The sequence below is a fragment of the Equus przewalskii genome, chromosome 17 (genome assembly GCF_037783145.1).
Source record: "Equus przewalskii isolate Varuska chromosome 17, EquPr2, whole genome shotgun sequence".
Classification (NCBI taxonomy): Eukaryota; Metazoa; Chordata; class Mammalia; order Perissodactyla; family Equidae; genus Equus; species Equus przewalskii.
In genome coordinates this window covers 40,762,268-40,790,168 of record NC_091847.1, presented here as the reverse complement: position 1 = coordinate 40,790,168, position 27,901 = coordinate 40,762,268, and the positions used below count along the sequence as shown (strand labels likewise).

Sequence of the window (27,901 nt, the reverse complement as noted above, 5' to 3'; positions counted from 1 at the left end):
CTTTGGTTATAATTTTAAATTGATTCTTCTAATATAGCCATTCAGGTCATTTAAGTGTGTATTAACAACACGTAAACATCAGTATTAGATACAGATAAGCTTATATTTGTGGCCTATAGTAAAACAAGTTTATTCTTGTTGTCCTTTGTTTCTGTAGGAAGCTAACGATGACTTCCAGGGAAGTTACACAAGTAGAAACAAGATTTAAATTGACCAACAGATCAAGGAAACTCAGATTTTGTACCTTACATACACTAAGAACTTTTTTTATGATCAAAGAAAGGGGTAGAAAATTATCTTCCTCTGTTAGCAGACTATATGTCAACACACTTAGACACACACACATGCACACACACGCAAACACACACCAAAAAAAAATCAGAGTTCTAATTAGGGGAAAAAATAAGCTAATGGTGAAAATTCAATTGATGTTTAAAAGTTACAAAAGCTTATTATTTTTCAAAGTGAAGTTTGGGCTTTCTTTTATAGTCTGATTAATACTTCCTGTTATGGTTAAAAACACAAGAGTACTTGGAAAACCAAAATAATAGAACCAGTAAACTAGCTCTTCCTCTCCTAGGAGAGACATAATCTCCCCAGTATACGGTGGATGGGAGATGAGCAAATAATCGACATTAAAATCTTAGTTAAGACTATCTGCCCATCTTCCAGCCACCCTGTGGTGGATGATTTGAACCAACTCTGTGGCTGCTTTGAGTAAACATTCCCATACCCCACACCTCAGGAGCATCTCTATCTCCAACTAACAGTGAACATGATAAATGACTTACTACCTTTTCAAACAGAGCCCTCACCACACCCAGAAGGCCTCTGTCTCAAACCTTTCCTTCCCAATAGCACCAATCTTCCATTTATCTGGAATTCTTTCTCATCTGCCTCACACTGACCTCATTCTCCTCTACCTGTGCCTGCACAGAATCTGTGAGTAAAGGAAGAAAAGCTTTTGCTACCCATCTTCCCTTGTTCTCCTTATTGGAAAAGAGTCTTTTAACTGAATTGAGAGAATTGTTCTTTGGTTGAAGCACATTCAACAATTTATCTAAGAGCTTCCTTATAGTCTTTTAAAGTAAACTTTGTGTACAAATAAATACAAAAAAAGTGCACAAATTGCAAGTGTACAGAGCAAAAGCACCATGTAATCAGCACCAGATCAAGAAATGGAAAATTACCACCACCCCAGAATCATTCCTTGTGTCTACTTTTAGTCACTAACTCTGAAAGAAAACCACTTTCACTACTTATAACACTATATATTAATTTTGCTTGTTTTTGAAATTTATATAAATGCATTCATATACTATGTACTCTTCTCAGACTGTCTTCTTTAGCTCAACCTTATGCTTGTGGGATTCATTCGGGTTGTTTGTGTGGCAATAGTGTGTTCATTTTCATTGTTATGTGTCACGCCATTTTACAAATGTACCATGATGTATTTGTCCAGTCTACTCTTGAGGGACATTTGGTTTATTCCTAGTTTAGAGCTATTATGAAATATGTGCTATGAACAATATTGTACATATAGAGAGATATATAGATACACACCCAGGAGTGGAATCGCTGGACCAGCTTTAGTAGATATTGCCAATGGCTTTCCAATAGTTATACCAATTTCTACTCTCACCATCAATTATGCCAAAGCCTCATTTGAGTATATATCATTATGGTTTTAATTTGCATTTCCTTGAAGTTCCCTAAAGTTGAACACCTTTCTGTATGTTTTTGGCAGTTCAGATATCTACCTTTACGAAGTGCCTGTACACGTCTTTTGTCCATTTTCTATCAGGCTGCCTTCATTCTTCTTAAAGAACTACTGTATTCTTGGAATAAACTTTACTTGGTTTTATTGAACTATCCGTTTTGTGTATTACTAGATTTCATTTGCTGTTTTGTTTAGGATTTTTACTTCTAAATTCATGAAAGAGATTGGCTTATAATTTTCTATTCTTGTAAACTCCTTTTCAGGTTTTAGTAGCAGGTATTTACTGGACTCGTGAAACAAGTTGGGAAATGCTCCCTTTTTTTCTGAATTCTAGAAGAGCTTATATAAGGTTCGTATTGTTTTTTCCTTAAATGTTTAGAATAATTCATCAGTGAAGTGACATAGGCCCAGAGTTTTCTTTGTGGAAAGGCTTTTAATAATGGATTTGACTTCTTTAATAAAATAAAAAGGTCCTTAATAACAGATTTAATCAAGTTTTTTTGAGGAATTCACCAATTCTGTAATTATCAAACTCACTGGCGTAAAATTGTCTGTACTATCCTAGTTTTACTTTTTTAATATTTCCATAATTTGTATTGACACCTTGCTTTTATCTTCATGATCTATTCTGATGCCTGATAATATTGGTAATTTTTCTTCTCTTTTTCATGAACACTCTTGCTAGGAGGTTATCACTTTAATCAATCTTTTCAAAGAACCAACTTTTAGCTTTGTTGAAATTGTTTTCCATTGTAAGTTTGTCTTCTATTCCATTGATGACTTGTCTTATCTTTCTTGTTTTCTTTCTTCTGTTTTATTTATGATTGCTATTCGTTTTCTAGTTTCTTGAAATAAAAACTTAGATCATTCTTTTTCTGTCTTCTTTCCTAATATGTATCTTTAAGTACTTTAGGTGCATTACACAAATTTTGATAAATTGTGTCTTCCTTATCATTCAGTACACCATATTTTCTAATTTCTACGTGTGACTTAGAAATGCATTGTGTAATTTTCAAAAAGTTGGGAATTTTCTAGTTGGTTGATTTCTAGCGTAGATCCACCATGATCAGAGAACACAGTCTGAATGACTGAATCATTAAAATTTATCAAGGCTTGCTTTATGATGTAGTATGTGAACAATTTTGGCAAATGTTCCATTTGCACTTGGAAAAATGAGTATCCTGACATTGTTCAGTGCGTTGTTCTGTAAATATGAATTAGCTCAAGTTGGTTAATTTTATTATTCAGACCTTCTATAACTTTGCTGATTATTTTGTCTATCTGATCACCTGTTAAGAAAGGTGTGTTAAAGTCCTCTGCTATGATTGTGGATCTGTTTCTTCTTTTACCTACACCAATTTTTACTTTATACATTTTGAAACTGTTATTGGATGGCTACAGATTTAGAATTGTGATATCTTCCTAGTGCATTTATCCCTTTTTTATTATGAAGTATCTCTTTAAATCTGTTTTAACACTCCTTACGTTCAAGTCTATAATTTGTACCTTTCTTTTGGTTAGTGCTTAATCGTTTATCTTTTTTTCATTCTTTTAATTTTAACCTTTCTGTGTCCTTACATTGAAGGCATGTCTTTTAAAATTAATATATTTTTAATATTTTCAAGTTTTTTTTATCAAGCCTGAAATTCTTAAATTTTTTGTGGTAGTATTAGCCTTTTTTAATTTAGTGTAATTATAATAAATTGGGGTTATAGTTACTATTTTTCTGTTTGTTTTCTATTTGATCTGCCTGTTTTATCCTCATTTTTCTCTCCTTTCCTGTCTTCTTTTTAATTAATTGGATCTATTTGTTGTTATTTTATTTTTCTCTGTATTATCTTGTATTTATATTTTCTTACAATCTTTCAGTGGTTATCCTAGAGATTACAGCATGCATCATTGACAGTACAATGTGTTTAAAATATTTCTTTTACAACTTCTCTGATAATACTAGACCCTTGAAATTTTAACTCCATTTTGCATTATTAGCATGCATTTTATTTCTATATATATCACAAACTCAGTATTTATTAGTATTAATGGCTTTTACAGTCAAGATTTATTTATATTTACCTTTTCTGTGCTCTTCATTCCTCCTTACATTTCTGTTTTTCCATCTTAAGTGATTTATAGTTAAAACTTCATAAAAGCTCCCTTTGGTTTATTTTTTTTAGTGGAGATCTATGACCAAAAAGTTCTCTTTGTTTGTGTTTCTCTGAAAATATCTTCATTTCAGCTTATTTTTGAAGAATATTTTTGCTCAGCATAGAATCCTAAATTGGCAGATATAGTTTTTTCATGACTTAAAGATGTCATTCTGTTGTCTTCTGGCCTCCATCATTTCTGTGAAAAGTCAAGTGTAATTCTTTTTGTTGTTTCTTTGAAAATAACCTATTTTTGGTGTTTTAAATTTTTTCTTATCTTTGGTTTTCAGCATTTTTTACTGTGATGTACCCTGGTTTCTTTTTCATTTACTTATCCTGTTTTGGTTTTAGGCACTTAAATCTGTAGGTTCCTCAGTTTAGGAAAATTTTTGACCAATATATCTTCAAATATTGCTTGTGCTCCCACCTTTCTTTATGTATTCAATTAGCATATATTAAAGATTTTTTACTGTTTTGCATGGGTCTCTAATGCTCTTTTCTGTATTTTCCTTTCTTATTTCTCTGCATTGCAATTTAGATATTTTTCTATTGACATATCTTCCAGTGCATTAATTGTGCTTTCTGCTGAATCTATTCTGCTATGAAACTGATCTATTGAATTGCTTTTCAGTTCTGGAATTTCCATATCTGCATTTAAATAGATTCTAACTCTTTGATAAAGTCTTTCATCTTGTTTTCCATTTTCTCTATCTTTTCCCTTTTTCTTTAGCATCCTAATCATTGTTAAGGTCTTGTGTGCTAACACCAATATCTGTATCACCTATAGGTCTATTTTTGTTATCTATTTTTTCCCTTATTTTTGGTCATATGATTCTGTCTCTTGGCATACCTAGTGATGTTTTAATGGAGAATAAATATAAATGGTATTAGAGGCTTTGCAAAGTGTTAACTTCATCCAGAGAGAGTTTGGCTTTTCTCTGCTAGGCAGATAGGATGAAGACTGATCAACCTAATCCAATCAGGCAGTGGACTGACCCAGGCTGGTTGCAGTTTTCGTATGGCTCAGTTGATCTCTGGTTTACTTCAGTTCCTATAGTTCTCTTCTGGATGAGTCCTGAACTCTAATCCTTACGTCTCAGCATGTAAAGACTGCTGAGAACTTTTTTCTGCTTTTTGCAGGGTTTCTGCTTAGCTGCTTAGCCTCCAAGCCATAGCTTTATATTTTTAGCAAATGTAGTAAGGAGAAATCTGGCCTTATGTCAATCTCAGTTTAATACCCCATTCTTTTCTTAGCCACTCCATGCTCTCTCTTGAAAAAAATCTCTGCTTGTTTTTCTGTTCCCCAGCAGCAGCCCTCCCTATGGAAGACAAATTCCAGATTCTCAGCTTCATTCCCCATGCTCAGAATCAGCAAATGAGGTGCAGATTACAGGCATACCTCTGAAATATTGCTGGTTTGGTCCTAGACCCCACAATAAAGCAAATATCACAATAAGACAAGTCACACAAACTTTTTGGTTTCCCAGTGCATATAAAAGAGATGTTTACACTATAGCCTAATAAGCATGCAATAGCCATATGTCTAAAAGACAATCTACAGGGGCCGGCTGGGTGGCACAGTGGTTAAGTTCACAGGTTCTGCTTCAGCGGCCCGGGGTTCGCTGGTTTGGAGACCAGGTGTGGACGTGGCACCGCTTGGCAAGCCATGCTGTGGTAGGCATCCCATCTATAAAGTAGAGGAAGATGGGCATGGATGTTAGCTCAGGGCCAGTCTTCCTCAGCAAAAAGAGGAGGATTGGCAGCAGATGTTAGCTCAGGGCTAGTCTTCCTCAAAGAAAAAAAAAAACAATGTACATACTTTAATTAAAAAATACTTTATTGATAAAAAATGCTGACCATCATCTGAGCCTTCAGCAAGTCATAATCTTTTTGCTGGTAGAGGGTCTTGCTCTGATGTTGATGGCTGCTGACCGATCAGGGTGGTGATTCCTGAAGTTTGGGTTGGCTGTGGCAATTTCTTAAAATAAGACAACAGTAAAGTTTGCCACCTCAATTGTTTCTTCCTTTCACAGACAATTTCTCTGTAGCACACGATGCTGTTTGATAGCATTTTACTCACAGTAGAACTTGAAAATTGAAGTCAATCCTCTCAAACCTTGTTGCTGAAATGCTATCATTTCAACAATCTTCATAGCATCTTCACCAAAAGTAGATTCCATATTAAGAAACCACTTTCAAAGGGCAGGGGATATGAACAGACATTTCTCCAAAGATATACAGATGGCAAATAGGCACATGAAAAGATGTTCAACATCACTGATCATCAGGGAAATGCAAATCAAAACTACACTAAGACATCACCTTACACCCATTAGAATGGCTAAAATGACCAAAACAAAAAATAACAATTGTTGGAGAGGTTGTGGAGAAAAAGGAACCTTCATACACTGCTGGTGGGAATGCAAACTGGTGCAGTCTCTATGGAAAATATGGAGATTTCTCAAAAAATTAAAAATAGAAACACCATATGACCCAGCCATCCCACTACTGGTTATCTATCCAAAGAACTTGAAATCAACAAATCAAAGAGGCCCATGCACCCCTATGTTCATTGCAGCATTATTCACAATAGCCAAGATGTGAAAGCAACCTAAGTGCCCATCAACTGATGATTGGATAAAGAAGATATGCTACATATATACAATGGAATACTACTCAGCCATAAAAAAGGATAAAATTGTCCCATTCGCAACAACATGGATGGACCTTGAGGGTATTATATTAAGTCAAATAAGCCAGATAGAGAAAGACAATCTCTGTATGACTCCAGTCATATGTGGAAGTTAAACACACGAACAAAGAGAACTGATTACTGGTTACCAGGCAAAAGGGGGGGTGGGGTTGGGCACAAAGGGTGAACTAGTACACCTACAATATAACTGACACATAATAATGTACAACTGAAATTTCACAAAGTTGTAAACTATCATAACCTCAATAAAAAAATTTTAAAAATAAAAAAAAAGAAACCACTTTCTTTGCTCATCCTTAAGAAGCAATTCCTCATCCAATCAAGTTTTAGCATGAGATTGCAGCGAAATTCAGTCACAACTTCAGGCTTCACTTCTAATTCTAGTTCTCTTACTATTTCCACCACATCTGCAATTATTTCCTGCACTGAAGGCTTAAACCCCTCAAACATGAGGGTTTGGAATCAACTTCTTCCAAGCTCCTGTTAATGTTGCTATTTTGACCTCTTCCCATGAATCATGAATGTTCTTAATGGCATCTAGAATAGTGAATCCTTTCCGGAAGATTTTCAATTTACTTTGCCCAGATTCATTAGAGGAATCACTATGTATGGCAGCTACAGCCTTAGAAAATATATTTCTTAAACAATGAGACTTGAAAGGCAAAATTACTCCTTGATCCATGGGCCACAGAATGGATGTTGTGTTAGCAGGCATGAAAACAACATTAGTCTTGTTGTTCGTCTCCATCAGAGCTCTTGGGTGACCAGGTGCACTGTGAATGAGCAGTAATATATTGAAAGGATTCTTTTTTTCTGAGCAGTACCTCTCAAAATTTGGATTAAAATATTCATTAAACCATTGTTGTAAATAGATAGTAGTATTATCCTGGTTTTGTTGTCCCATTTATAGAGCACAGGCAGAGTAGATTTAGCATAATTCTTTAGGGCCCTAGGATTTTTGGAATGATAAATGAGCATGGGCTTCAACTTAAAGTCACCAGCTGCATTAGCCCCTAACAAGAAAGTCAGCTTCTCCTTTGTAGCTTTGAAGCAGGTCATTGACTGCTCCTTTCTAGCTATAAAAATCCTAGATGGCATCTTCTTCCAATACAAGCCCGTTTCATCTATACTGAAAGTCTGTTGTTTAGAGTAGCCACCTTCATGAATTATCTTAGCTAGATCTTCTGGGTAACTTGCTGCAGCTTCTGCATCAGCACTTCCTGCTTCACCTTGCACTTTTATGTTATGGAGATAGCTTCTTTCCTTAAATTTCATGAACCAATCTCTGCTAGATTTAAACTTTTCTTCTGTAGCTTCCTCACCTTTCTCATTCTTCATAGAATTGGAGAGAGTTAGGGCCTTGCTCTGGATTAGGCTTCGGCTAACTGGAATGTCGTGGCTGGTTTGATCTCTTATCCAGGCCACTAAAACTTTCTCCCTATCAGCAATAAGGCTGTTTTGCTGTCTTATCATTCATGTGTTCACTAGAGTAGCACTTTTAATTTCCTTTAAAAACATTTGCTTTGCATTCACACCTTGGCTGACTGTTGGGCACAAGAAGCCTAGTTTTGGGGCTTTCTCAGCTTTCAACATGTCTTCCTCACTAAGCTTAATCATTTCTAGCTTTTGACTTAATGTGAGAGTCATGCAACTCTTCCTTTCGCTTGACCTCGTAGAGGCCATTGAAGGATTATTAATTGGCCTAATTTTAATACTGTTGTGTCTCAGGGGATAGGGAGGCCCAAGGAGAGGGAGAGAGATGGTGGAGCAGTCAGAACACATACATTTATCCATTAAGTTCACCATCTTAGACAGGCACGGTTCATGGCACCCCAAAACAATTACAATAGTAACATCAAAGGTCACTGATCACAGATCACCACAAAAAAATACAATAATAATGAAAAAGTTTGAAATATTGTGAGAATTACCAAAATGTAACACAGAGACATGAAGTGAGCAAACGCTGCTGAAAAAACGGCACCGATAGACTTGCTCAATGCAGGGTTGCCATAAACCTTCAATTTATTAAAAAAAAAAAAAAAAGTACCTGCAAAGCACAATAAAGTGAAGCACAACAAATTGAGATGTGCCTGTACTGGCTGGATCTCTGAGACTTCCCCCCTTTTGGAACATTCCCTCCCTCCCCAATCCTGGTTGTGTCAACAGTTCTCCTGTGCCTTCAAACTAATTTTCATTTTATCTAGCTAGCCCAGTTTTTTCTGGCTAGAAAGCAGTCTGCTGCAAACTACCTCATCATAACCAGAGCAAAATCCATATTGTTTTTACAATGGGTTCTGAGGAGCCCTTGCTGTGCAACAACAGAGGAGCTGCTGGAAGATACATCCTTCCGGGGATTTCCTGGGCAATGTTTTACCTCAACGTATCCAAGAATCGGAATAACTGGTTGCAGACCATGACTGCACAATGCTGCTGAGTGAAGACAGACCAGCCATTCGCCTCTCCCCGCTTAATAAACGAGGACATCATCTGCTCTTCTTCCTTCATGGAGTTGTCATGACACAAAGTATTTAAAGTGTTTTGGAAAAGGAAACCTGATACACATTACGAATACAGTCAGTTAGTTCTGCATGATCAAATATCTGTTTGTCTAGCTGTTAATTGGATGAATGTCTTTCTCCCCAAACTAGACTGTAAACATCTAGAAGACAGGGCCTATGTCCTCTACCTCCGTTTTATTTCCCGTAGTTTCCTGTTTAGTGTAATTCCCAAAATAGGCATTGTTTAAACACATTGCTAAAAAAATTCCGCCTTACCTTGTGTCTGTCCATGTTAAAGTCTTCTGAAGCGCAAGCTACAAACCTCATTTTGATTTTTATCTATTTATGTTGGTCAACCTAAGCTTAGAGATTTGTAATGTTCTACGCTGACTAATTTTGGGGACAATTTTTGATAATCAGCTTTTCCTATTCCATCCTTTCAGTTAATAAAATCTTAGGATAAGAAACTTTCAATTGTGTAGAAGAGCAGATGACTTCACTTGCTGATAATTATTAGACTGAACTACTTTTTACGGTAATTACTAATATGTGATATGTGGTAAGAAAGGGATCACCTCTCACAAAGATGGGGTACTTAAAGTGAAATGCTTCTATGTAACATCCATTCCCCATGCCATTGACCCTTCCTTTCATCTAAAAGCAAAGGGAATCAGTTGCTAATTTCAAGGTAGTCTTGAAAATCACTTAGGCACAATTAAAGTTTTCAATATCCTGTAAGCAAGTATTATATTCTAATATTTTCTGCCAAGAATTGAATTTGCGAGGCATGACACATTTATTGCTGGCAGTAGATGTACCAAAACATACCAACACCAGGGAATTAATAAATACCACAGCCATCCTATGGAGCAAGTTACATGAATATTTAATAGGAAATGCATGATGAATTTCTTGCATGATTATGCAGAAAAACATTTGGGAATGGTTGCAGCTGTTACATGAGCTAGCTCAGTCTCTTTTCCCCCATCTCTTTCCATCTTTATCAATCTCAGTATTGTACTTTAACTTCAGCAGTAACTATCTCTAATGATGAATATTGCAGAGGCCTGTCAACATTTTAGGAAACGTGTGACTCTTTATCTGTGTGCTGTGTACCTTACAACTTTCAGTAGTGCATTTTGAGGGAACAATTGAGAGGTTCTTAGAGAACAGGGTCATCAGGGAAATCTGACTCAAAAGAGAAGGTGAAAGAAGCTAAAAGAGTGACAGCTGCCGCTCATGGGTGCGTCAAACTTTCTTTACCTCTCCACCTTAGCCCTGTGAAATTACATTCCAATCTAAATTTCAAGGAGTTTTTGGGCAGATACTTGATGGTTTTAGTATTACAAGGATTTTTCTTCTTCTTTCATACGTATTAGATATGCTTTCACCTCCCCCAAAATATGTACTTTTTCAGCAGGTGAAATGTGTATTTAACATTTTTGAAGTTTCTGGCATATTGATAAAGTTGAAAGATCGTAGTACAAAAGGAATTTTTTTAATCAAGAGTTATAAACAGGAGATTGTTCATCAGAATTGTGAGAGCAGTGAGGTCAGATGAACATGTATGGAAAGCCAGTTGGTTTGGGTCCTCCGGAGCTTTAAAGGGCATCTCTGTGAAACAAAAGCCACTCTTTGGTTTCATTCAAACTTTCCAATTCATATTAGATCTTCAGCACCATGTTCCCAGGAAGTGGGGATTCTAGAAAAAGTTCAAAGTCTGGACTCTTGATAGACAGAACACAATGCTATCAAATCACTGCAGGGAGCCCAAACATGCTGGTTTTGACAATGGCCTGTGACCTTCTACTGAATTGCAGGTGACAATGTTTCTGTTCCTTAAAGCAATTTAGTGGTTGCTAGATGCCATTAAAGAGTTGGCACCCCATAAATTATCAAGTGATAATTATATTCTTGGCTTCAAAACAAGAAGAAAATCCTCCTCAACAATATATTTGTTCCCCAAGTGTGGTAGTGAGATGAGCCGTACCTCCTAAAACGGTGACTTTATTTGCTGCCTTCACATTTTGGGCTCTACTCTTACCAAGACTGAGACTCTTACTGGACAGAGACTCTACAATCACAAAGATGACTGTATCTTCACTGAATCAAATGTTTCTGTCTAGAAAATGTTTAAACAAAAAAGAGGATATAGTTAAAATCCCAAAGCTCCAAGATGTGGACCCAGGTTAAAAAATCATGAATAATACTAGAAAGCACCCTTCTTTTCCAAAAGCTAAATTGTCACCATGAAGCAAGACAGCTTATGTCCTGGCTTCCCTGAGAGCTTCCCACTGGAATCCAAAGGCCTAATATGTGAGCATTCTTTGACAAGCCCACCCAAAAAAGCCATAGCGTGTCTCTCGCACTACTGGGGATGTTGAATGCTGCACTCCAAAGCCCTTACAAACACTTAATACCCAGAATGGCCCTGAGCCATGCAAAGGACATTCCGCGAATGAATGTCCATCCTTACCCTTCACAGAACCTTCACCAGTAACATAGTCCCTTGGGGATAGAGCTTAAGGTGAACGGACTTACATGGCCTCCTTCTTCCATTTTTCCAAGTCTAAAATCACAACCAGTTCTTGTGTAAAGAATTAGAAAAGGAGACTTATCATATGCTAGAATGAACCTGAATGCTCCATTTATGGGGATCCATCTTTGCCACTTTTAGAATATTTATATACAGGAAGAAGTATGGATATTCAAGCAGAAGAAAACTAAAGGGTTTTTGCTGTTCTACAAAGAGACAGCTGAAATACATTTCAGTCTGACCATTAGGAGATTACTTATATTATATTAGAACTTTAGTTTTGTAGAAGCAGAGAGCAGAGTGGTAGTTGCCAGGGGTGAGGTGGTTGCAGGGGATGGGGAATGGGGAGGAGTTAGTCAAAGGGTTCAAAGTTTCAGTTATGTACAATGCATAAGTTCTGGAGAGCTAAAGTACAGCCTGGTGACTATAGTTAGCAACACTAACTGCATACTTGAAATTTTCTAAGATAGGTCTTAAATGTTCTCACCACAACAAAAAAATAACTTTAGTTTATGATGATGACTTAGCATAAACCTCAATTAGAGCTTGATTGTGAGGATGGTAGAGAAGAGAATTCTGGTTCTAATGGTCCCAAAAGACCTTTTTCTTAATCCAGCATTATCAGTTATAGTCAAGTAAAATGCCCAAAACATGTACACTAACTCACAAAGGAAAAAGTAAGGAAATTGACTTTACTTCTCTTTGTATCTTGCAGGTTAGTTCAATATTACTTCTCATGTTAACAAAAATATTTAAAAAAATTTCTAAAAGAATAATATTGTCTAGAGCTAATCTTCGATATTTATATTTGGAAACTGACTTGACCCCACTCAACTTGCTCCAAAGGAGTCCGGTTCAAGCCACCCATTGGGAAGAAGCCAAAGCACAGCCACCAGCTTCCTGTTGCCTGAATCTTTTATTACATTGGCTCATTAAAACTCCTTGTTTCTATTTGCATTTTACTCTTGGGCAATTTTACAACATAGAATAGTGATAAGCTTGCAGATTGATCCTACTCGTTATGTTTAATGGTAACTGCAATACAGGAGATCATCATATCAGGCCTCTATCTCAAATACACTGCAGTGATTTTAAAATAGAACTGGTACCTTACACTACATAGCCTTGGTACCTGCCCTCCCTGTCTCTCTTTTTTTCAAGAGGCGCTCTGGAAACAAAGCAAAAGGCGTACAGTAAATTTGTAGAAGTCCCCATTTTTAATTAGAATGTATGGTTAAAAGTAGGGAAAGCCTTGCCTGAAAACAAATGTGAGCAGAGAGAGAAGGGGAGAGAATGGATGAATATCATTAAAGGGTTAGCTGATCTTCTGTGGCTGCCCCACACATCCTTGCTCTCAGACATCCATCTTAGTGTGGTCCAAGAGGTCACCCATGTTGTTTCGGGTTGGTCTCCTGCATATTAAGGTTTATATTATAGTTTAACAGAGCCAATGCTTCAGTTTCTGGCATAAGTTACTAATTTTCTTATGCTAATGAAAAACACACATCGGCTCCTTGAAATTCCCAGAAGCAGCATCAGTTTTGCCATTAATTGCAGCACTGTTGGGGCTGTGGAGGGAGAAGGGGAGTGATTACAATAGCAATAGTCGGGACAGAGCTCTTTGCCTCCCCGAGTGGTCCTCTAACTGAAAACATTTGAGACTTGCCCCTCCTGGCCTTGAGTTCTCATGAATTTTAAGAAGTTGGAAGCTCCCAGGAGTGCCAGAGTGTGATGAAATAATGGAAACCTGGCCTAGGAGATATGAGGAAGAAAGTCTGGCTTAAACTTCAAACACCAGCAGAAGGGAATTTGAGACATAACCATTTGATCTTCTGTCTCAACCTGACAAGATAGTCCTCTTCAGGGCCAAACACACTCCTAGTGGCTTCTCCAACAACTGATACCTTATGCATGAGAATATTCTAATGAATCTGACAAGCACAAATGTAATAAATTGGTTTTCCATAAAACCTAATTTTTCAAACAACCAGAGGACTTTGGGATGCTGAAAATTCTCCCTAAACTTTGGGGAAATCACCAGAAGGTTTTTTCTCCCCTGAAACCCATCTCAGGGCTTTCTAATCCTAGTTACCACTGCATAAAAATCAGCTTTGCCCAATAGAATTTGTTCTATGGATAAAAACAGAAAGGTCGCAAAAGAGTTGAAGACCCCGTTACATGCAATACCTCAACTTATGTATATTAAAAACACACATGTTCTGCAGATATTTCACTAGAACTATTTGCCGCAAAGCATGAACCAGGCAGGAAGCCGATGCACAATGAATTGATTTCCAAGTCTTATTTGTGGCTGATTTGAGGTTAGAGAGCATTTCTGTGCTGGGTGGAGTGGTAAAACGAATGTTTATTGTTTAGGATTTAAAAGGCCCATTATCATGCATATTCAGTAAGGTTCTGCCACACAAAACTGAGTGCCAGGACAGCAGGCAACTGATTCAAGTGACAAGAGGTGAGCTGTAACAGCCTTTCCATGTTAATAAAACATGGCCCAGCACTTGAAGGAACCCTAGCACAGTGTGAGAGCAAAGAGAACTTATTAATCAGAACTACCGCTAACTCTGATTATAGGCTTCCCCCAAGTTACGAAATAAGTGGATGCCTTGGCAATAAAGCAATGTTTTATATATTGAATCCTGTATTTCCACTGAATCCTATTATTACTGAAAGTGAGTTTTGATAGAAAAAAATGTCTAATCCCATTAAAAGAGACCATGAGATATCTCCCTATTCAATTGCCCACATTTAACCTTGTAATGTTTAGTTCTGGCTGAAGTGGCTGTCCAGAGTCAGGAACAGTGATGTCTGATTCTGGTTTCTCCAGTCACTAGATGTGGGACCTTATGTAAGTCAGTTTCCTTATCTTCCCAAAGGAAGGTGTTGGACTAGACCAGGTCGATGGAACTGTTGGGGAATCATTGACCCCCATGAGTGTTTATGAAAGCTATGGACCCTCTCCTCAAATGTGCAGATGTGCACACATGTACAGAAGACATGTTACATACAATATCAAGAATAAATCAACAGAAACCTATTCAAGAATCCCAGGTTTAAAACCCCTGAACAGACAATCTAGGGTAATTTGAGCTTTAAAACCTCCTATGATTTTGGGTTCTTGACCAGCTTCCACATGGAGATAATGGATTGTAGACATTACTTAGGAACATTCCCAGGCTCTATCCTTGACTGACCAAGATAGATGTTTTCCCCATTCATCATGTCAGCTGCCTCTACAGAGCATGGGCAGGGAGAGATTTTGCCTTAAGTAACACAGATTCTAGTACATCAAGTATCAATCTGTACCGCCATGAAATAAGGAACACTTACCCATATGAATAGATCAGGACTTCAAAGGATGTAAGTGCAGGCGGGGGACATTCAATAAAGGCCTGTGAAGTGATGTCACTATGGAGTGATGTCACAGAGGCTCTAGAGGTAGTAGCACAGTGTTATACTGTGCCACCTTCTATCTCCGTATGATGTCTGTGCTGGTCTACCCTGCAGAGTTCTTGCTATCACCATTTTGAAACTTAGTAACAAAACATTTGACATTACACCTGAAAATAATTACTCTTTCACTTTTTAAAACTTTCATGTAATATATGTTAAAACCCTCACGCTTATCCCTGACACTCCCCTCATCTCTGATACCATAATTCTTACCCTCAATTTACCCTTAGGTAAAGGGTATCACCACCTACCATAGGTGAGGATTGGGGGAAATAGAGAGAGAGTGAGAGTCAGGGCCAAGATGAGGCTTGAGTGGAATGAGGGTCAGGGATAGACTGGTATTTGTAGCTAAGGACTTTTTATTTCAAGGTCACTGAATCCAGTTTTCCCTCACTCCTCTTACCGAAATTTGAATCCCAAGAAGTGGTTTTTGGTCTCTGTAAAGTCCATCTATGTGTAGAGGGAACTTTACCAAACAAAAAGGAACCATGAGGAAATCAACCCAGAACTACTCTGGGAAGTTTAACAAGCCTAGTAATGATACACCAAAGAAGGTAAAGTGGTAAAGACTGAGTCGACGTGTCTGCCCATCACTGGAGCACTGAACTTAGTGCCAGCATTGATGTCACCAACCAAGTGACAGAGCAACATTATTGCAGTGGGAAAAGATATCTACAATGCATAAAACCAAATATATCCAGAGTTTACAAAGATTTCTACAAGTCAATAGGAAAAACACAGACAACTCAACGGAAAAACGAGTAAGAGAATTGACCCACTTCAAAAAGAAGATATCCAATGGCTGATAAATATAAGAAAAAGTACATAATCTCATTAGTCATCATGGAAATGCAAATTCAGATCTAAGTAAATACCGCTATCCACTATGAGACAAACATGGAAAAAGACTGACAAGACCAAATGTAGTAAAGATGTGAGGCAACTGGAGCTTTCATACATTGCTGGTAGAAAAGCTGCTGGTAGAAAAGCTGAAAATATCTTTGGACCCAGCAATTTCACTCATAGGTCTGTACTCAGATGAATTGCACACACATGTACAGCAAAATCATTTACAAAAGAATGTTAATAGTAGCATTAGTCATAACAGCCTCGAACTAGAAACAACCCAAATGTTCATCAATAGTGGAATGAATAAACATGATGGTGTATTCGCACCATGCCATAGCAAATGACAAACTACGCTTACATGCAACAAAACCAGTGAATTTCAGAAATGTTACGTTGGGTAAAGGAGCCAGACATAAAGAATATAACTGGGAATCCATTTATATGAATTTCAAAAGTAGGCAAAACTAACCTGTGATTTTAGAATTTGAGGTGTGGTTACCTTTGGGGACAATGGAAGGGACAGTGATTGAGAGGGGATTCAAGAGAGGGTGCTTCTGTGATTTTCCTATTTTTTGACAAGAGTGATGGTTTCACACATGGAATCATTTTGTGATCATTTATTTGAACTCCAACGGGTTGAAATCTTGATTTCTCATTTACAAACTGTATGAGTTTGTACATTTTTTGTAATTTCTCTGAGCCTCAGTTTCTTCATCTTTAAAATGAACATAATAATACTTATCAGCTTTGCATTACTAAATAGGAAAATTTGTGAAAATTGTTTAGCGCAGTAAATGTTTGCTGATCTAGTCAATCCCTCAGTTTAGAAATGAACAAACCAAGAGACAGAGAAGTGATGTATCTCTTTCAGGATCCCTCAGCTAGCCCATTGCCGGGGCCGGAGTTTAAGCTTATATTGGACGGAACTCATAGGCAAGGGCAGCTACTGTATTGTGAACTGAAAGTGAAAGGAAGACACCCTTTGGGCCTTTTCATTTGCTTCTGCCATGTGTGTCAAGAACACAAGACAGAAATTTCTTCTTCACTCCGATCCCGGCTATAGCTACAACTCTGCCAGTGTCTGCAGAGCAACTCTGGAAAAAAGATAAAATAAATCAAGTAAATAATTGAACTCAACAGATATTTACTGAGCACATACTATATGCCAGGCACCATTCTACACCTTAGAATTCATCACTAAACAAGAGACAAAATATCTGTCTTCCCATTTATACTAGCAGATGGAGGGCAGAAAGGGAAGGACTTGGACAGGGACAATTAACATGATTAGAAGACGTATATTGTGTTTGAAGGTAATAAGCGTCTGTTGTAAAATGTAGGTTTTATTGTTAGTCAGATAGGATGAGGCCAACAGATCAGGGGATGACTCTCATTGAAAAGACAGTTGTTGGGGCCAGCCCGGTGGCGCAGCGGTTAAGTGTGCACATTCCGCTTTGGCAGCCTGGGGTTCACCGGTTCGGATCCCAGGCGCAGACTTGGCACTGCGTGACAAACCATGCTGCGGTAGGCGTCCCACATATGAAATGGAGGAAGATGGTCACGGATGTTAGCTCAGGGCCAGTCTTCCTCAGAAAAAGGAGGAAGATTGGCAGATGTTAGCTCAGGGCTAATCTTCCTCGAAAAAAAAAAGAAAAAGAAAAGACAGTTGTTATATTCACAAGTCCCAAGAGGAAGGGGCACATCACACCACAGGGGGTCACGTGGGGTAAGTACCAGGGTAGATCAGGAGGCAGAAGAAACAAAGAGAAAATGTGGGCAAGAGCCTTTATTATAGTTTCCTCAAGAAGGACAGGTGAGGCAGGGTAAGCAGGCTCAGGATTGGCTAATTCGAATAATTTCAGCAGGCTGTGGGCTGAGGATACCTGGGCTTGGATTGATTAGGGAGGGGAATATTGTCCCAGAGACGGTAGTTGGGCAAATGGGCTCTGAATTGGTTGGTTTGCATATGAAAGTTACGCTCACAGGCCAGTCATTTACTATATCTGGGAAGTGGCTAGCCCTGGGAAAGGCAGTCTCTCCAGGGTCAGCAAGGCCAGATGTCAAAGCATCAGAAATATGTAGTTTACTAGAGTGCTCTGAAAACCAAAGAGGCAGGGGGTGGGAAATAGAATGAGGAGCTAATAACCATCCCCAAATTTAGATTACTTGCCAAATAAATCACCAAGTGGACTTCTGAATTTTTGTTGGACTAGCTTTATAAGTTTCCTTTTGCTTTTTCATTTTAGTCCTTAGCTGTTCATGCAGAATTGACTCTCCCATGCAGGAGAAAACGTCCTGCATTTGAAAATTAAGCCCCATTTTGTGACTAAGCACAACACTATAAAACAAAATAAGAAATGGGGGGTTGTGTTATCTACGTATTTGTGAAGCATGGAAGCCACTCAGCCAGAAATAAGCTTTAAGCCGTCATTCTGCCAGAACAGCTGCTTACTTCATGCTTACGTTCTCCGCACTCAAATATTAATCTCACGGTCAGGTCACCTGACCTAAAGAATCCACATGTAACCAGAACTCTATGAATTTATAGCATGAAGATGACAGAACAATTGAATGTTATGTACAGTTCACTATACATGGTTCTAAATAACAGACAGTGAAGGCTATACAGTGATTCTGGCACCAATCTCTACTCTCTCCTCACTGTGAAATGATTATCTTTAATCAGTGTGGTTAAGAGAATAGTTCTGATCTAGGTCTGTGCTTAGTCCTCTTCACTGTCAATCACCAAGAAATATTAGCTTCTGGGTGGTGTTGGCAGGGAGAACTTGGTGGGTACAGGAAAGCAGAATGGGGGCAATTAAAAGTTGGCGAAGCAATAAGTGAGAGTTATAAATGATTAATCCAAGAAATAAATGACAAGAAGGAAAAAGCTTATGCAAACATTTTAAAAACATTGCTATTTTGCACATAATCAAGGCAATCACAACTTGTTCTAAGCACATAACACTTCTGAAAAGACATCAGCAGAGACTGGGGAGTTTTGAGAGGCCCCAGAGTGGTTAATGGGGGAATTAGCACAATTCAGAAAAGACATTAATTAGGTCAATCTGCAGTTTTCGAAAAACTTTAGCACCTCTCCAACATTATTAGTGAATTAATGACTCCTGTTACTGAACAATAGACAAAGATTAAGACAAAAATTTGGGTTGTTCAAAGCTAGCTTTAAAAGAGAAGTTCAAAGAGAGGGCTAACAAAGTTGGAAAACTACAATAAGAATTAATGGAAGTGTGTTTGTGAATTACAAAAACAGACATATACAAAATAATGAATTTTTTATAAAGAATTCCCTAAAACAAATCTTACAACTAAAAGGAAAAGAATGCCCAGTGATATTATTGTCCCTAAAAAGAAGGATTGTGTAACTTCTCCATAAAGAAATTTTAACTTGTATAGAGAGTATGAATTTGCTCAGAAACACTTGGAAACAAGAAGCATCCTGATAATTTGTTGATCTGAAATTTAATGAATTCTACCACCAAGTTCCCCTCATCAGGGTAGGGTGTCATATTTTAGCAGCCTCTCCTTTGAGCGTTACAGAATCCAAGGAGCTTACGTAATGCCTCAGAACAGGGAAAGGGTATGTCTCTTAATTTCACGGTGGTTCCCACGGTGGCTGCTTCTTCTACTACTTATAGTTGTAGCCACTGGTCCTCCACTATCTGTTAAACAATGCTGCTCCAGAAAGGGCAGAGCTGTCCTTCCCAGCAGTCCCCACTAATGACCACCGAAAGCCTTGTAGGAATCCTACAATATCATTCTATCCAGCCTCAGGAAGTAAGTGCAGAACTGTTACCAGATAGTATAATGTTTTGCAATCTGTATGTTGCAAATAACACTCAATTTCTTGTACAGATACCTGGGATTATATGATTCAAAATGCTAGTTGTTTCAAAACACAGGATACCATAATCACCAAATTCTTCCAAATTTGAATGATCATTCAAATTCCTGTTGTTACGCAACAATGAAACAAATATCAAGACTTTATGCTCACTTTTCTATGGAAAAACCAATGCCTTTGGCATATTTTGCTAATCAGTTTAGCATGTATTGCATACACTCTCCCTTACAATAACATAAAAATCAGAATTCATTGTCAAGAACTAAAGCTTCTGCCTCCACACAAAGAATTCCCGACTGTTTTGTGCGTAGTGTGGCTGAAAAAAAGTAATGATTACTTTCCAGAATAAACATCAAGTTACCATTAAAGGTATCCTTTATGAATGATAAATCGCATTGACTGTCTTGAATTCCCCAGGATGGTTTTCCACTTCTATTTTAAGATTTGCTATGTGGGATTCCACACAGTTAAATCAATCAATCACAGAGTTTCATCCTCTTTAGCACATGGATCAGGAAGTCTTCTAATAAGAAAATTTCCAGTGGAAGTGACATAACACGATCTGGAATCTGTAGAGAGAAAGAGATGAGGGCAAAGATATTTGATCATGTTCTCCCAGATTTATAGACAAGATTGCAGTGATGGAGATTGGACAAAAGATTCCGAACTTCTTTCCAGGAACATAATTAAAGCGTTTGGTTCCTTTTTAGCAGAGAAACTAAAAGAGATTTATGATCAACAGAAATTTTAGAGGCACCTTTAGTGGTAATTGTGGCACTTCTCAAGAGCAAGGGCTTTGTCATCAAGTTCTGTGAAGTTCTGCTTTATAGGTTACATTGTTCTTGAATATTAGGCAATTAATGCCTCCGTGCTTCCTTGCACTTGAACTTGACTATGCCAATCCCAACACTGTGAGATGAAGTATTAGAAACAAGAAATAATTGTTTTTGATCACTTCAATGACTAGTCTCATATGAATGTTGAAATAAGCCCCGCAAATTTATCAATTTGTCAAAGCATCTTGCTTGATTTTGCTCACTCCAGACACCAAAAGATTGAATTATGTAGTCAGGTAGGTACAACGACTCAGGACTCACAAGTAACGATCCCTGAAGGGTGTTGAATCCTAATTTAGGATTGTATGAAGAAGACGAAAGGACTTCCTGAAAATGACTAAACCACATCAGTATGAGAATTTGATTCCATTTACTTCACACACTTGTGTACAATAAACTATAAAAAAGAAATAATGATTTTGGAATCAATCTCCAGTTCTGCCTCACTATGGAACTGATGATAATCTTTAACCAGAGTGATTAAGATGATAGTTCTGGTCCAATCTGGATCCTCGTTAGAGCCTTGCATTGCCCTGGCCCTACATTTTTTGATATGTGCTAGTCTGATGGTTTAGTCAATTCTTGAGAGTGACAAAATAATGCTGAAACCTCTATGCCTGGGGCAAGCAGCATTAAAAATTCCCTCACTTAAACAGAGATTCATAAAAAGGTAGGTGAAACAAAAAGAGGGAGAGGGAAGAACCTGGGTCCTCATGCGACACACCAAGGAGTCTCCAGGCCTGCAAATCACTGACCTTGAACTTGGTTCTCTCACTCCTCATCTCTGCTCTAAGGGCAGTAGAAGTCACAAGTGATAAGAAAGGGGCCTTACATTTTTACAGTATCTCAAAATTTTTATCTTGTTCTTGCCAAATACTGCTGTGGAATCTCTCTTCTCTGTGCAAGGGCAGCATTCTTCTTAAGCCATTAACAATGGAAATATTCAAATCTCTTGGGTTAAAAAAAAACTCCACCATACTTTCTATGGAATGCTAATAAGCATCATCCCCACAATAGCAGGGGCCCCAGGAATTCCCAGTGGATCACTTCTCACCCAAAACTGTGAGGGTTACAACATCACAGACTCAAAAGCCTATGGACTATTTCATATTCTGCAAAGCATCCTCATGGTTGGAAATCCAAAATTATTGGATTTCTTTTAATCTGTAAAATTAGACAGCTGTAGGAGGACCACATTCTTGCTTTATTTGTATCCCGGGCCTATCACAGATTCCATTTTCTCTTTTTTGACTGGAATTAATACCAGTAGCTTCTGAAACACCAGATGTTCCTGATAACATTTTTTTCTGACAGCCAGTTATCATAATGATATGAACCTATCTAAAGTCTATCTATGAATTTGTCCTCTGTCAACTACAAAACTAAGGAATCACTGAAGTGAGGTAACACATCTGAGTTCTAGAAATCAGTACCTGATTGAAGCATTAAAGGATCCAGGAGTGATAACTGGGCATCTGCAGTATTCACATCCACAATCGGGCAAGAGTCATTATTGAAGACTAATCCCTCTGACAAAACAGTGAGGAGCTTTCTTACCTCTCTGTGCTGGGTTGGGGGCTGCTGATGTGCCTTAGATGGTTATCATACAGCTAGCCAGTTCAAGGACTCCTTGTTGATTCAAGCTCTCATCATCATATTAGACATTTGAAATTTTCAAGGAGAAATGGACAAAAGAAGAAAAAAAAACTAATGTGTGATGACTATTTGCCATGTGCCAGGCACTTTGCTAAGCTTTTTACAAACATTATGCCATTTGATCCTGCTACAAACCTATGAAAGGGGTGATGTTCAGAATACTCCACAATAATTACAGACTGGGACTGACAAATTAACTTAATGGACACTTAACCTGTCCATACCCCTCCAGTCATTGTGCAATATCGTGTATACTGGCTGAATATTAAATCACATTGTACAGATGAGAAAACTGAGGCTTAGAGAAACTAAGCAACCTGCCCAAGACATACAGCTAGGAAATGCCAGAGCCAGGATTTGAACACAGATCTGCTTCATTCTAAAGCTTGGGATCCTCTTCGTTTTACTATGTCATGCTTCCTCCTGTTAGAGTGACCAGTTTCACACCAAGAGGCTCTGTGACCATTAAGATTCTGGATGACAAACCATGCTGAACACTCACAACATCACCTGTGTGAGCACTGTGTCTTTTATCTTTTGTATATTGCCTTCCTGAAAAACATTTTCAAGGTCTCCATATTCTTTACACTCTAAACTTCCAGGCTCTGACCTCACAACTTCATAATCCACTGTAAACGCCACTGGCCCCATAGATCTTATACTCCAATCACTCTCGGCACCTAATTATTCCCCAAATATACTTGGACTTACCTTCTATCTTGCCTTTGCTCACGCTCTGCCCAAGTCAGAAATGTCTTCCAGCCTTTACCACCAGTGGAAATCCAGTTCTCTTTCAGCGGTGAATTAAAAGTTACCTCCTATACTAGGCAGTTAATTTGCTTGCCCCACTCACAATCCCTGCAAGGGGCAACTCAGTGAGCCATGCGATCCCAACCTTTCTGCACACTCATGGTCCTCAGCAATGGCTGCCCTAAGGCCAGCTTGTCCATCAGCTGGTTAGCAACCAATCAGGTTCCTTCCTAAATATAGAGATGTGGTCAAATAGTGCTGCATACTAGACCCAAAAGGTCTCGTCAAGCTAGGGCTGGGAACACTGGAGGGCCAAGCGAAAATAGAGAAAACCAGCAGGAACAGAGGGGGACAAAGAAGAGCAGAGATAAGAGGTATCAGAGACTACTTCTGCCTCAGTTATCTGTCTTAGGCCCCATTCCCCATGAGGCCTGGGGGGTATTTTCATTTCATCTGATCCTCATATTCTTTCAACAATTCCTCATTTACCTGAGTTAGGAGTAGGTCTTGCATGGGTCTCTTCCCCTGGAAAATTGAGTCTCGCCTAGAGATCAGATTTCTCTGCTCATGTTCAAGATTTAATATCTTCCTGGTTAGCATTCACTAAGGTTTTTATTTATACTTCAATGTTGGCACTTTTATCTCACTTTCAATCAATGTTAATTATGTGTATATCTGTCTGCTCACTTTTCCTCCAGACCAAGTCCGTTCGTCTTTCTCTCCTTTAGCACCTAGTAGAATCTGGCACATACTAGTTTTTTAACAAATGTTTATTGAGTTGTGTAACGCTTGCTGATCTCAGTAACCATATCATTAGTTGGGCTTTGTGAAACTGCATTATCGACATGTCACAAAAGGTTTTACCATCCCTACCACCCCCACGCATGGGGTATCTGCTCCTAAAACTGACAAAGAAGGCAAGGGAAGCAGAGATGTTTAGCTGACCACCCCTCATTTGTGCTCCCTTCTACAGCGTATAGTTGTTGCTGTTAAACGGCTTCCCAAACAGGAACCATACTTCCCAGGCCCCTTTACATAGGTAATGTATAGTTCTTCCCCATAGAATGTGACAGAAGCCCCTTCCAGACCAAAGTGAATATTAAGTGATTGTGAGGACCATACGAGATGGAAGGAGCCTCGGTCCCTGAATAATTCCACAGAAGGCTGCTGACCAGGAAAACTTTCAATGAAACGACAGGAGTAGGAAGTAAGCTTTTATTGGGTTAATTTACCAGAATTTCAGAGCTTATCTGTTATAGCAACTGGTGTCAATTAAACAACTAAAGAAGAGCACTGCCCCATTTTCTCTTTAAAGTTGGAATATTCCATTTCTTCTAGTCTTTGGCTGTCTCTTATGCTATTGATTTAATTGATTAATTGACTGACAAAGTTTCTTCACCACAGTTTTTTAATCTTTACATTGATTTCTATATATTCCTGTATTATATTTTCTTGATGTTTACCAAGGTGTCTTAAGGGAAGGTGAGAGGTGCAGGGTAAGATATGGAGCCAATGACTCCTCTAAATTTGATTCAACTCCTGGGGGCCTTCACTGGCATGTGGACAATTAAGATTACCTGACTCAAGGTGATGTGGATACTAACACAGTTTCTGGAAGTCAGCCTGATGGAAACAAACCTTCATCTTATGAAATCTGCAAACTGCATCCTCGATTCATCAAACAAAATGCAGATGTTGCCTTCTTTTGTTTTTTAAGTCATTAATGTGTTGATTTTGACTCAACCAACAAGGCCTCACTGAAGAGTTTCATCATGCACTTCATTTACAGGGCAATCCTACAATATACCATTGAAAACAATTTACAAAATTGCGGTTTCTTTTTTTTGAGGAAGATTAGCCCTGAGCTAACTACTGCCAATCCTCCTCTTTTTTGCTGAGGAAGCCTGGCCCTGAGCTAACATCCATGCCCATCTTCCTCTATTTTATATGTGGGACACCTACCACAGCATGGTGTGCCAAGCGGTACCATGTCCACACCCGGTATCCAAACCAGCAAACCCCAGGCGGCTGAGAAGCGGAAAGTGCGAAATTAACCGCTGCGCCACCTGGCCGGCCCCCAAAATTGCGGTTTTTAAGACAGATGGTGTTGATCTGTAATGTAAGTAGTAAGTAGCAGAGCCCTTGTCTTGGTGAAACCAGTTTCTGTGAAATTTAAATGTTTAAATGATGATTAAGGTGCTGCAGAGAAGCATGCTTTGGATAAACTCTCAAGTTCATCAGATGCTTTCCATGAAAGCATATGTCTGGATCCCACAGAGTGTACTTTGGTTCAGGGCTCTTATTTGGTTTGCAGTTAAGCCACAAAGAATGGATCTTACCTTACTAACCTAAAGAAATTCATTCATGGACATCTGGCTCTATAATATGCCTCAACATGACCCAAAGTCATGATTTTAAGCACTAAGTTGCCTTAGTTTCTCAGATGAGGGCTATATTCAAATGTTTTCTGGTAACACTTGAGTGTAGTAGTAATAATTAACATTTATTAAGCCATGACTAGATGACAGACTTTGTGTTAAGCACTTTCCATTCATTATCTCTCTAATCCTCACAACAACTGGATGAAAGTGTCCTGTGATCAGTGCCAATTCAGAGTTGAGAAAAGTAAGGCTTACAGAGATAAATAACTTGCCCAAGGTCACAGTAACAAGTCAGAACTAGAACCACAGACCAGAACGAAGGCATTCTAAATCCAGTGCTTGTACTTTCTTCTTTAAAAATAGCATTTTATTAACATATAAGCAGTACATGTCTGATATGAAAAATTTTAAATACGGATAAGCATACACGAAAAAATTAAAATATTATGGTCCTACTACTCAGAAATCACCATTTTAACACCTTAATACTCCCAGATCTCAGTCTATATGCACATATTTATTTTTATCAAAATGAGATCATACTGTCACCTAATTCTAAAATCTACTTTTTCATTCAACAAATAATTCAGTAAATTTTCTTTTTATCTAATTCTGAGACCATATTCAAATTTTCCCAGTGACCCAACAATATCCTTTACAGTTGATTTGTTTAAATAAATATCTAGTCCAGGACCACATACGGTACTGCATATGTTTATATGTCTAAGATTCTTTTAATGCACAGTTCTTTTTTTCTTAATGACATCAATTTGTTGAAGAGACTAGGCCAGCTGTCCTATATAAAATCCCATATTCTGGATTTGCCTCATGGTACCATTTAGCTTGTTGCTTTATCCCTTGTTAGTTGTGAATGAGAGATCAGAGATGGCAATAAGAGTTGGAATTCCAACCCATGACCAATTAGGAATGTGTCTTCACATAAGATATTCACCTTTATTGAGCCCCAGTTTTCTATTCATAGGGGATTGTGAGGATTAAATGTGATGTAAAATGCTTAATAGAGAGTTTCGTGTCTGGCACATTGCTCAAACTCAACAAACATTAGCTAGTAATAGAGGGCAGTCACACTAGGGTAGTACATAGTAAAACAGAATTTGTTTTATTTAATCAGTAACATTTGATGATTGATTGGATATGGGTAGAAAGAGAGCCTCCAATGAATATTAACCCTTTCAATAATCTGTTTGCTTAAGGCAGGCGCTTAGTTTTTAAATTAATTTCACAATTAATCATTATGTATAGAACCACATCTCAAATTTTAAAAACATACACGTTTAAAGAAATGCAAGAGTAGGGAGCACCTGCTGGATTGTTGCCTTCTGCTCTTCTCTAGAATCTGCCTGCCGTATTCACGGGTTGGGACCCCAGGAGGCATGTCTACACTGCCCAAACCTGGCCACAGCTGACTGGCTGAAGAGCAGATTCCTAGCCAGTCAGATTATCTCTCTTGAGAGTATGGAATTGGGACTAAGGAATTCCAGGATTGCCTTGGCCAGTCTGATGGATGGAGAAGATGTTATAACTCAGGAGCTCTGGGTCAGCCATCTTCTGCCACATATTTAGAGTAGCAGCTAAAACTATTCGCAGAAATGGAAGAATAAGGCAAATCTCCTGAAAGAAGGAAAGACTAGAGATGAAGAAAACTTCCTAATTTTCCAATCCACTTCTATTTTTCTGTTTCTAGTATCTTCTTACATTTTAGGGTCTATGAGATGTCCCTGAATCCTTATAATAATGCACTCTTCTTATTTTATGATTCTTGCTACTTATAATACTTATAACCAAATACAGCAGTAAATGTCCGTGAGACCATTGGAGAGATATATACATGTGGATAGACAGACAGATAGATAGATAGATAGATAGATAGACACACACACACACGAGCACATTTCATTCTTTACTTTGATAATACATGGTTAGGACTACAATGTCCTTTACAATCCTATTTAAAGGATTATCATATTTTCAGCTTTTGGCTAGCAAAGAGTCAGAAAATGAAGATGATGTTTATTTCAAAAGAATATTTAAATTGACACAAATTTTCATTAGCAAAAAAGATAGTTTTATGTGACATATAAAAAGAGCCAATCTATAGAAAGATGTTCCACGATACAAGACACCGCTCAAGCACTAAGAAAGATAAAAATGCCAGTGCTTAATATGGTAGAGTGATGCCTACTAATAAACCTTTTTTAAAATGATTAGAGAATATTAACATCTAATGAGTAGTAATTGAGGCCAAGCACAAAGTTTTATGTTTCTTAAAAGAAGCAGAATGGTAATACTTCCAGGAAGGCAAATATCAGAATATCAAAGTGATATTTTTCACTGAGTATATAACTCAGATGAAAAAGCAAAATAGCATCAAAAAGTTATTGACTTGGAGATTCCTGGGATGAAAATGTTTCTACGTGAGCATACATCTATACACTCTCAAAATTTGAGAGCTAATTCACTTCAT

The 27,901-nt window shown here is 38.0% G+C and overlaps 2 long non-coding RNA genes across 5 annotated transcripts in view; both read right to left on the bottom strand.

Annotated features, from left to right (window-relative positions):
- LOC139076797 (uncharacterized) overlaps nt 1-15,046 on the bottom strand; it is a 136,012-nt gene extending 120,966 nt beyond the window's left edge. For 3 of the 4 annotated variants that reach the window (XR_011528761.1, XR_011528762.1, XR_011528760.1), the window contains exon 1: nt 14,960-15,039. This is a non-coding gene — a long non-coding RNA (uncharacterized lncRNA). Of the gene's footprint in view, nt 1-14,959 lie in introns of all 4 variants that reach the window. The other variant, XR_011528763.1, reaches the window with a different exon arrangement.
- Nucleotides 15,047-16,533: 1,487 nt separating this feature from the next.
- Nucleotides 16,534-23,639, bottom strand: LOC139076707 (uncharacterized). Its single transcript, XR_011528595.1, has 3 exons — nt 22,187-23,639; nt 20,155-20,362; nt 16,534-17,025 (listed from the first exon to the last, which is right to left on the bottom strand). It is a non-coding gene; the product is annotated as an uncharacterized lncRNA (long non-coding RNA).
- Nucleotides 23,640-27,901: the final 4,262 nt, after the last annotated feature.